The following is a 5,767-nucleotide window of genomic DNA, read 5'->3' as shown; positions in this document are numbered from 1 at the left end:
TGAGCAGCGTCGAGTGTCAGAGACACTGTAAGTTTTGTTTTCCTAGAAGTGCTTGTGGGCGGAACACTTCCTTGTTCTGTGTCTCTGCAACTGTCGGGGGAGTGGTGTGTGTGTGTGTGTGTGTGTGTGTGTGTGTGTGTGTGTGTGTGTGTGTGTGTGTGTGTGTGTGTGTGTGTGTGTGTGTGAGAGAGAGTAATGCTCCACCCTACATCCCTCTCAGCTCCCTCCCACACACACCACATCAGGTTGCAATCATTTCAGTGACAGTGACATGCGCGCGACGCATGCGCGCCGCCATCTTGGTTTTGATATCCAGTGGAGTATGTTCCATGTTAACGTAGTAGGGTTATCCAATGGAGTAGGCTGCATGCTAACGTTGCATTCATAGCCGGTGGAGTATGCTAAATGCTATTGTTGTATTCTTATCCAGTGAAGTAGGCTACATGCTAATATTAGCACTGCATCGCGCGCATGTCACTGAAATGTTTGTCAATACCGACAACACGTGTGGCGAAGAAGACGGACGTGCGAATCGACCAATCAAAAGGCAGCGTCTGAGCGACTCAACCTAGCCTGCTACCAAATCCACCAATCACGCAGGGAGGGCGTGTACCAAGATGGCGGCGCGCATACATCGCGAAGCCCGCTGTCTCGCTGAATTAGTGGTTATTTGCTTGTTTATTTCAAGTATTCTCGCTAAAAACAGTTTAGCGTCCATATCGTACAGCCGACGACAACTTTTGGACATCGGTTCCGGCATTCCAGACATCTTTTATCGACGCAATACCCTGAGATTAGAGCAAAACAGCGGGACCAGCTGACTCCGCTACACCGACCGGGATGGAAAACCCAGCCGAGGGAGCCGAGGTGGGCTGAGAGCTCGGCTCGAGATGACTCCACATCGACTCTCACTACTGTTATGTTTGTGTTTTATTTGTATTCCTAACTAGGAATGAACGGGCAGGGTTTCTTTTACTGGCTTTATTCCACGACGTTCATCTGTACATTCAAGCATCGTAGGTTTTACCTGCGGTCCCTCAGTCCGGGTACAACAGCATAGGGCGGAACCAATATCATGTACTATAATAACAACACAACTAACACAACTATCATGTTTTAGCTTGTGGAAGTGTACATTACACATGCTCCAGGCATGCCACACACAGAGACCATGCCCCAGTGTGTGCCACTCTATGCCCCATAGTCTCCCACCATGTCCCCCTGTATTTGAACTCATGGAGCATTAAGTGTCAAGTAAAAAGTAGGCCACACACACAGACAGCAGGCCTCAATGTGTGTCACTCTATCCCCATAAGTCTATCATGTTTTAGCTTGTGGATGTGTACATTACACCACTTCCAGGCATGCCACACACAGAGACCATGCCCCAGTGTGTGCCACTCTATGCCCCATAGTCTCCCACCATGTCCCCCTGTATTTGAACTTATGGAGCATTAAGTTTCAAGTCAAAGCTAGGCCCCACTGACAGACAGCAGGCCTCAATGTGTTTCACTCTATCCCCATAAGTCTATCATGTTTTAGCTTGTGGAAGTGTACATTACACATGCTCCAGGCATGCCACAGAGAGAGACCATGCCCCAGTGTGTGTCACTGTCCTCCCCATAGACTCCCACCATGTCCCCCTGTATTTGAACTTATGGAGCATTAAGTTTCAAGTCAAAGCTAGGCCCCACTGACAGACAGCAGGCCTCAATGTGTGTCACTCTATCCCCATAAGTCTATCATGTTTTAGCTTGTGGAAGTGTATGTCACATGCTCCAGGGATGCAACATACACAGACCATGCCCCAGTGTGTGTCACTGTCCTCCCCATACACTCCCACCATGTCCCCCTGTATTTGAGCTTATGGAACATTAAGTGTCAAGTAAAAGGTAGGCCACACACACACACAGCAAAGCCCCAGTCTGTGCCACTGTATCCCCATAAGTCTATCATGTTTTAGCTTGTGGAAGTCTATATCACAAGTTCCAGGGATGCAGCATACACAGACCATGCCCCAGTGTGTGTCACTCCCCCCGCCATAGTCTCCCACCATGTCCCCCTGTATTTGAACTCATGGAACATTATTTGAAGCACCACTCTGACCTCCCTGTGTGTGTCACTGTGTGCCCTGGGATGGAGGCCAAAAAAAAAGGGAGGCCAGAGTGCTGCTCCAGCAGAAGCACCACTCTGACCTCCCTGTGTGTGTCACTGTGTGCCCTGGGATGGAGGCCAAAAAAAAAGGGAGGCCAGAGTGCTGCTCCAGCAGAAGCACCACTCTGACCTCCCTGTGTGTGTCACTGTGTGCCCTGGGATGGAGGCCAAAAAAAAAGGGAGGCCAGAGTGGTGCTCCAGCAGAAGCACCACTCTGACCTCCCTTGACCTCCTCCGTCCCCCCGGTCGCCCACCCACCCTTTGGGGCTCCCTCCCTGGGGCAACACCGCCTCCTGGAGACACCCCAGGCAACCCGAACCTCCAGTCGAACCCGGGCCCCCACACTTAAGCACCCCCCCGCGGACTAGACCCCTTAGCCGCAGTTTTTAGAACAACGTGCACCTGGTGACCCGAAACCCTGGCGTGCACCTGGTAACCCCGCCCCACTGAGTGCACCTGGTGACCGAGAAGCCCTCTACTCTCCTCTACTCGCCACAGACTAAGTCCAGAGGGTCACCAGGGGCACACACAACGTGCACCTGGTGACCCAAACCCCTTAGCGTGCACCTGGTGACCCCACCCCACTGCGTGCACATGGTAACCCCGCCCCGCTGAGTGCACCTGGTGACCGAGAAGCACTCTACTCTACTCTACTCGCCACAGACTAAGTCCAGAGGGTCACCAGAGGCACACACAACGTGCACCTGGTGACCCAAACCCCTTAGCGTGCACCTGGTGACCCCACCCCACTGTGTGCACATGGTAACCCCGCCCCGCTGAGTGCACCTGGTGACCGAGAAGCACTCTACTCTCCTCTACTCGCCACAGACTAAGTCCAGAGGGTCACCAGGGGCACACACAACGTGCACCTGGTGACCCAAACCCCTTAGCGTGCACCTGGTGACCCCACCCCACTGTGTGCACATGGTAACCCCGCCCCGCTGAGTGCACCTGGTGACCGAGAAGCACTCTACTCTACTCTACTCGCCACAGACTAAGTCCAGAGGGTCACCAGGGGCACGCACAACGTGCACCTGGTGACCTAAACCCCTGGCGTGCACCTGGTGACCTGGATATCAAAACCATCTTGGTTTTGATATCCAGTGGAGTATGTTCCATGTTAACGTAGTAGGGTTATCCAATGGAGTAGGCTGCATGCTAACGTTGCATTCATAGCCGGTGGAGTATGCTAAATGCTATTGTTGTATTCTTATCCAGTGAAGTAGGCTACATGCTAATATTAGCACTGCATCGCGCGCATGTCACTGAAATGTTTGTCAATACCGACAACACGTGTAGCGAAGAAGACGGACGTGCGAATCGACCAATCAAAAGGCAGCGTCTGAGCGACTCAACCTAGCCTGCTACCAAATCCACCAATCACGCAGGGAGGGCGTGTACCAAGATGGCGGCGCGCATACATCGCGAAGCCCGCTGTCTCGCTGAATTAGTGGTTATTTGCTTGTTTATTTCAAGTATTCTCGCTAAAAACAGTTTAGCGTCCATATCGTACAGCCGACGACAACTTTTGGACATCGGTTCCGGCATTCCAGACATCTTTTATCGACGCAATACCCTGAGATTAGAGCAAAACAGCGGGACCAGCTGACTCCGCTACACCGACCGGGATGGAAAACCCAGCCGAGGGAGCCGAGGTGGGCTGAGAGCTCGGCTCGAGATGACTCCACATCGACTCTCACTACTGTTATGTTTGTGTTTTATTTGTATTCCTAACTAGGAATGAACGGGCAGGGTTTCTTTTACTGGCTTTATTCCACGACGTTCATCTGTACATTCAAGCATCGTAGGTTTTACCTGCGGTCCCTCAGTCCGGGTACAACAGCATAGGGCGGAACCAATATCATGTACTATAATAACAACACAACTAACACAACTATCATGTTTTAGCTTGTGGAAGTGTACGTTACACATGCTCCAGGCATGCCACACACAGAGACCATGCCCCAGTGTGTGCCACTCTATGCCCCATAGTCTCCCACCATGTCCCCCTGTATTTGAACTCATGGAGCATTAAGTGTCAAGTAAAAAGTAGGCCACACACACAGACAGCAGGCCTCAATGTGTGTCACTCTATCCCCATAAGTCTATCATGTTTTAGCTTGTGGATGTGTACATTACACCACTTCCAGGCATGCCACACACAGAGACCATGCCCCAGTGTGTGCCACTCTATGCCCCATAGTCTCCCACCATGTCCCCCTGTATTTGAACTTATGGAGCATTAAGTTTCAAGTCAAAGCTAGGCCCCACTGACAGACAGCAGGCCTCAATGTGTTTCACTCTATCCCCATAAGTCTATCATGTTTTAGCTTGTGGAAGTGTACATTACACATGCTCCAGGCATGCCACAGACAGAGACCATGCCCCAGTGTGTGTCACTGTCCTCCCCATAGACTCCCACCATGTCCCCCTGTATTTGAACTTATGGAGCATTAAGTTTCAAGTCAAAGCTAGGCCCCACTGACAGACAGCAGGCCTCAATGTGTGTCACTCTATCCCCATAAGTCTATCATGTTTTAGCTTGTGGAAGTGTATGTCACATGCTCCAGGGATGCAACATACACAGACCATGCCCCAGTGTGTGTCACTGTCCTCCCCATACACTCCCACCATGTCCCCCTGTATTTGAGCTTATGGAACATTAAGTGTCAAGTAAAAGGTAGGCCACACACACACACAGCAAAGCCCCAGTCTGTGCCACTGTATCCCCATAAGTCTATCATGTTTTAGCTTGTGGAAGTCTATATCACAAGTTCCAGGGATGCAGCATACACAGACCATGCCCCAGTGTGTGTCACTCCCCCCGCCATAGTCTCCCACCATGTCCCCCTGTATTTGAACTCATGGAACATTATTTGAAGCACCACTCTGACCTCCCTGTGTGTGTCACTGTGTGCCCTGGGATGGAGGCCAAAAAAAAAGGGAGGCCAGAGTGGTGCTCCAGCAGAAGCACCACTCTGACCTCCCTTGACCTCCTCCGTCCCCCCGGTCGCCCACCCACCCTTTGGGGCTCCCTCCCTGGGGCAACACCGCCTCCTGGAGACACCCCAGGCAACCCGAACCTCCAGTCGAACCCGGGCCCCCACACTTAAGCACCCCCCCGCGGACTAGACCCCTTAGCCGCAGTTTTTAGAACAACGTGCACCTGGTGACCCGAAACCCTGGCGTGCACCTGGTAACCCCGCCCCACTGAGTGCACCTGGTGACCGAGAAGCCCTCTACTCTCCTCTACTCGCCACAGACTAAGTCCAGAGGGTCACCAGGGGCACACACAACGTGCACCTGGTGACCCAAACCCCTTAGCGTGCACCTGGTGACCCCACCCCACTGCGTGCACATGGTAACCCCGCCCCGCTGAGTGCACCTGGTGACCGAGAAGCACTCTACTCTACTCTACTCGCCACAGACTAAGTCCAGAGGGTCACCAGAGGCACACACAACGTGCACCTGGTGACCCAAACCCCTTAGCGTGCACCTGGTGACCCCACCCCACTGTGTGCACATGGTAACCCCGCCCCGCTGAGTGCACCTGGTGACCGAGAAGCACTCTACTCTCCTCTACTCGCCACAGACTAAGTCCAGAGGGTCACCA

The sequence above is a fragment of the Argentina silus genome (genome assembly GCF_951799395.1).
Source record: "Argentina silus genome assembly, chromosome: Y".
Taxonomy (NCBI): Eukaryota; Metazoa; Chordata; class Actinopteri; order Argentiniformes; family Argentinidae; genus Argentina; species Argentina silus.
The sequence above is the reverse complement of the archived record's forward strand: the minus strand, read 5'-3'. Positions refer to the sequence as shown.